Below are 6,316 nucleotides of genomic sequence, written 5' to 3'. Positions count from 1 at the left end.
TCCAACACACACACACACACACACACACACACACACACACACACACACACACACACACCAGCTCCTAATTGAGGCCCCTCAACACCAGCTCCTTTTTCCTGTCAATACTACTTTTGGAGCCTTCTTGACTGACTTCAATAATCATAATCGTTGCTTTGCCTTTCATTAATACTGTACATTTAACCGCCTCACCTTGATCCCCTGCCACCCCCCACCCCCCACCGATGCTTTTAGTAAAAGACTGGTGAACTGTCCAAATCAGCTCCCTCCCTTTCCCAGGGAAGAAGTTAAGCCCCCAAAGAGACCAAACCAAAGCTCTTACCCATGCCTGGAAATCCAGTAACTAACATCTCTTCCATCTCAGTCTTGGCAGCTTAGCCTCCTAAATAGAATTGTCCGGAATAAATGTTCACTATTAAACACCTTAGATACCTTGTGTAGATGCCATTCCTGTCAGAAATATAGAACTTCAGCCTTTTCGCCACTTGTCATGATGTTATCTATTGGTCCAGTTGTTCAGATTTTGGTCTTCTTTACATTGAGTTGTAATCCATACTGAGGGCCGAAATTCTTGATCTTCATCAGCAAGTGCTTCAATTCCTCCTCACTTTCAGTAAGCCAGGCAAGGTTGTATCATCTGCATATCATAGTTTGTTAATAAGCCTTCCTCCAACCCTGATGCTACATTCTTCTTCGTATAGTTCAGCAGCTTCGCTGATGATTTGTTCAGCATATGTATTGAATAAGTATGCTGAGAGGATACAACCCTAACACCCATCTTTCCTGACTTTAAACCATGCAGTGTGCACTTGTTCTGTTAGCACAACTGCCTCTTGATCCAGGTACATGTTCTGCATGAGCACAATGAAGTCTTCTGGGATTCCCATTCTTCTCATGGCTGTCAAAAGTTTATTATGATTCCCACAGTTCAATGCCTTTGCATCGTCAGTAAAACCCAAGAAAACATCTCTCTGGAATTCTCTGCTCTCAGCCAAGATCTATCTGACATCTCTTGTTCCATGGCCTCTTCTGAATCTGGCCTGAACCTCTGGCAGTTCCCAGCCAATGTACTCTTACAATCATTGTTGGATGATCTCCCCTTCACAATAACATGCTCTATTTAACTAGTGTCCTGACAGTGTGGTAACGGCCCCCTCATCTGGATGGTGTGTCTGTGTCTGGACGCTCCATTGAGATCAGATGCTAAACAGGTCTCAACCAAGTTTCCAGGCCGCACAACAAGGGGTGGCACGTTACCCAGGAATCAAACCAGAGTCTCTACCCTGGGAGGGGAGACTTCTACCAACCAGTGACTAATTTTGCATCTGAATGACTCCAATTGCTCTCCCACTGCTCCACCGCTTCTTCAGTTCTGCTCCATCCATTTGCCAGCTGGAGTAAGTGATCTTTTTTAAAGGGTAAATCAATCGAGGACATCGCCCTTAGCCTCTGCATTGTTACTCAGGGGCACAGACTTTTGGTATACAGTGATGGAAAAATCACATTGTTAAGGGTTTGGCAGTCCAGTTGATTAATGTAATGACTGTCGGTTAAGTTGAACACCTGTGAAAAGTTGAATTGGCGAAAGTGGCACGATATGTACAAGAATAACAACCAAGAGTAGCTGAGGAGGCTGCTATGTACAACCAAATACCGTAAGGGATTTTGTTTCTTGGCTTGGAGGTTAAGGGTCAGTTTCCTAGGTACTGGGGCATCCTAAGTACTGGGCCTAATTTTGTGTTTCAGTGCCTCTGGGTTCCTAGGCCTTTACAGAGCATTTGGCAGCTTAAAAGCCTGCAGTCAGTCACCAACTTATGACAATTGGCCTCTTTTTTCCTGGAGCAACAGGAAAAAGAAGACAAGATAGGAGCAGGAGGAGGCTATTGACTGTGTGGCTAATGACCTCCAGGAACAGCCACCTCTTTTGCCATGAGACCAGAACTGGCTGGTTGTGTTCACAGTGATGCTTCCCATTGGTGGCAGTTACACCTGTGTCAACTAGACACTGCTGGCTAGGGGTGGAATCAGACTTGTCCATCAGGTCACAGCCTGATGCTGTCCCCTTAGCCACATGGCCTTCGCATAAGGAGGACCCTCTCTCCCTCCTCGCCCTTCTGCTGGCTGGCCACGCTGAGAGGTGCTGGAGCCCTGCCACATTTCCACTGACATTGGATGCACAAGACTCTGCACCCACCCTGCATTCTGCATCATTGCATCTGGCTGAGGGAGTCTGAAGAGGGACTTATGAACCAGTATCAGACTTATGGACTTGAGTTGGACTGGGCTAGGATGCTTTCTTGATATAGCATCACTTCTTGATATAAAGTTCTCTCTCATATTTATACGAATGTCACTGGATTTGTTTCTCTAGTCAACTCGGCCTAACACACCATTACTGAATGTTTTGATCCAAGATACTATTGAGGAGTCCTGGTCAAGAGGGGAAAAAATGCAGACTAGAACAACAAAGTCCATGGAATCCAGAATTTATGGAGTTGTAGAGGCTGGCTAAACCCCCCAAATTATTTCTCTGAGATAAGTTAAACTTTAAGCCAAAACTAATCCTCTGAAGCCTCCTTCAAACCATAGCTTTGTTTATCTGGCGAGGAATGTCTATTTTCAGCCCTGGGCTCTTTCAAGAACTGTCTATATTAAATCAAAGTGACAACCAAAACTCCGGAGATTTGAAAGGAACCTTAAGGGGCAGTGGGTATTTCTTAATGAGGAAGGCCCAGTTCAGAAGAGGAGCGTGAGAATGCAGCACGCCTCACAGACTGTCATCGTGAATGGTACGTATGGAAATGCTTGAATGTTCTGCTGTGCACCTATTGTCTCAGCATCAACAGAAAGCAAAATAAGAGTGTGTGTGTGTGTGTGTGTGTGTGTGTGTGTTTAAGCACTTTCATAACTTTCTGTGGCTCTCATGGTCAAGATTAAAATCTTAACATCTCTTATAAATAAATCACTGTGGGATCTTGTTCCGGCCTAGCAGCTCCATCCTCAGCAACTCTGTTCTTGCTCAAGTAACCCTAAGTTCCCCTCTCGGCTTCTCTCAGGCTTCATCCCATCCTAACAGCTCGCCTTCCCTCCAGACCTCACTTAGTATTTTGTATTCAGGGAGGCCTTCCCTACCTCCAGGTTAACTTGAGTCCTCCTTTCTGATGACCTTTCACACTTCCTTAAGAGAGCTTAGTTATCACTATTGAAACACACCCCATGTGCCCAAACCCCCAAACCTCTGTGTGAGTCAGAGTAGAATTGTGTTTTATAGGGTTCTCAACAGCTGGGGTTTCAGAAGGAGATCCAAGGCACTTCTGGGTGGACTTGAACCCCGGATTTTTTGATCAGCAGCTGAGAACCTTAACCACTGGCATCCCCAGGGTAGATGCATTCTCCTCTCCTGCCCCTGGAAGGAGTCTTGGTGACATAACGGTTAAGCACGTGACTTCTAACAGAAGGAGGCGGGTTCTGCACTCTGGGGAGACAGTTGTGGCCCTGCTTCCATAAACAATGCAGCCTTGGCAACCCAATGGGGAATTTCACTCAGTCCGAGAGGGTTGCTATGTGTCAAAATCAACTTGATGGCGCGTGAGTTATGTTTCCTCTCTTTCAATGATGCGTACTTTCTCATGAACTCTCTTTCCTAACGGGGCGTGAGCGAAACTTAACGAGTCACCCTCCTCTCTGGTCTGTTCTCACTCCTGACTTCTGGAAATGGTCTACGGAATGAAGAAAAAGCCCAGAGCCGGTGGGGGAAGGGCTCAGACCTTTGTGCCATGTTGGGAGCTGTAATCTGGGCTCCCACTGGCCTCTGCTACCTTGTCTTTGGTGACCTCTAGAGTGTAGTCAATGGGGGCAGGGGCAGAAAGGGGTATTTGCCCCCTTGTGGCAAGTCCCAGGAGATTCCAGAGAGGCTGTGGAATGACATCCTGAGGTGCCTCATCAAATATAAAAGGTGCCTGCCTGGCTGAGGCAGTCGGACAAGAGAGGGGAAAGTGTTTCTGCTGGCATGTCGTCACCATCAGTGTCTATTCACCCTGGAATGGGGAGGGCTGGGAGAGTACATAATTCAGGGACTGGTCCTGGCCTGGGCTATCCTCCTGATGCTCCTGCCGGTCACCACCACCCTGCTATTCTCAGGTCCTGAGAGCGTAGGCTGGAGATCTCCAGTGTCCTCTGTGTGGAATAGCCCACCCTCCATTCCCACTCCATCCCCTGCTCCTCTGATCACGTGCGCTCTCGCCAGCACTGCCTAGGCTTGGGCTCCCCACTGCATCCTCCAGGTACCCCTGCTCAATCTGGGAGGCCTCTGATATAGGGTCCCCTGGTCCCCAGCGCAGCACCCACTAGCCTGTGCTTCGTGCTCACCAAACCCAACCCACTTCCGACACCTTGATTTTCGATTCCTAGTGATGCTGTAGGACAGGACAGAGCTGCGCCACGGGGTTTCCAAGGCTGTAACTATTCACGGGAAAGGATTGCTGCATGATTCAGCTGGGCGGTTCGAACTGCCAACTGTTGGGGTAGCAGCCACGGACTTAACCACCGTGTGCTTCCTTCTGCGGGTGCTGGCAGAAGCATACGGAGAGGGGCGGATTGCAAGCTGCGGATACCCTGCAGCAGGATCTCATGTTCCTCTCCCTCCTCCAGGCGGCTGGATCCTGGGCCCAGCTCGGTTGGAGACTTCTCCAGGAGGTGGGCAGTCTCCCAGGTAGGCCAGGAGAAGTGGGCTTCTAGCTCCTCCTGCCTGGGGATGTGGGGGGAGGTCAGATGCGCAGGCTAAGGCCCAAGGGTGGGGAGCACTGACACGCTTGTGCTAACTTCTTAGCCTGCCTCTTTCTCCAGTCATTTCTTTTCCTCTTTTTTTATAAATAAATCATTTTATTGGGGGCTCTTACAGCTCTTAGAACCATCAAGCACATTTGTACCTATGTTGCCGTCATCATTTTTAAAATAGTTTCCTTCTGCTTGAACCCTTGGTACCAGTTCCTTTATCCCCCCACCCCCTGCCCTCATGGACTGCTGATAAATTATAAATTATTATTATTTTCACATCTTACGCTGCCCGCTGTCTCCCTTCGTCCATGTTATTGTTGTTTGGGGCCTTGGGGAGGCAGGGTGGGCATGGGGGTGGCAGGGATTGGGCGTCATTGTAGTGGGTTCCCCGTTTTTACATCATTTATTTTCATCTCTCCAGGTCCTATTTACTCTTTGAATCTTAGCTTCATGTCCCTTCCTCCAGGAGGCTTTCCATAGCGTGTTAAATGATAATCCGACTAACTTTCACAAGGGCAGAGGCTGTGTTTTGTTCTCATCTGTACTCTGAGGCAAAAACCCAAACTCACGGCCATCAAGTGGAGGCCAACCCCTAGCGGTCCTACAGGACATAACAGAACTGGGGCCCCAGTGGGTAACACGGTGTCCAGCACGCAGTGACAACATAGGGCAGAAACGCAGTAGAGATGTGTCAAATATCCCTCCCCCCAGAAGAATTTATTTCAGAGGACAGCACTGAATCTGCAGCTCTGGGAGAGGGACATGTCTGATTAGAGCACACGGGAGCAAATGAAGGGGGGCGGGGGAGTGGAGCACATCTCGGCCCACCAAGCCTTGACGACGATATTCCTGCTCAGAGCAGCCAATCCACACAGAGAACCATATGGCCTCCCCACTATGAGACACGACATCCCTCACTGACCCATAGCCCTACAGGGGACAACACTGGAGACACAGTATGGGAATTCCGCCTGATCTGATCCCACCACACCAAGGCAAAACACTAAGGGCCTGGAATAGAACAGCAAGGGTAACAGAGCAACGAGGTTCCCAGGGAATACCAAAAATAGACTTTGGGGCCAGGGCTTGGCGCCCCATCAAACTCGACCAGAAAACACTCCTAAAGGCCAACAAACAGTCCTTGAACTAACTACAGGCTTTTCTTTCTTGTTGTGTTTTGTTTTTGTCCTCGGCTTGTTGTTATTGTTTTGTTTTATTTTGTGGCTCTGTCTTGTTTTTGTGCATGTTATTATCTCCACAGGTTTGTCTAAATAAAATAGGCTGGATGAACAATCTGGAGGAGACAACAATGGGACCTACAGTTCCAGGGGGACATGGGAGAGAAGAAGGTGGGGGGAAAGGAAGTGGTGTTAACAAGCCCAGGGACAAGGGAATAACAAGTGATCCAAACTGGTGGTGAGGAGGGTGTAGGAGGCCTGGTAGGGCATGACCAAGGGTAATGTAACCGAGAGGAATTACTGAAACCCAAATGAAGGCTGAACATGATAGTGGGACAAGAGGAAAGTAAAAGGAAATAGAG

Source organism: Echinops telfairi, unplaced genomic scaffold (genome assembly GCF_000313985.2).
Source record: "Echinops telfairi isolate 266 unplaced genomic scaffold, ASM31398v2 ScPeMD7_7407;HRSCAF=8445, whole genome shotgun sequence".
Lineage (NCBI taxonomy): Eukaryota > Metazoa > Chordata > Mammalia > Afrosoricida > Tenrecidae > Echinops > Echinops telfairi.
The sequence above is the reverse complement of the archived record's forward strand: the minus strand, read 5'-3'. Positions refer to the sequence as shown.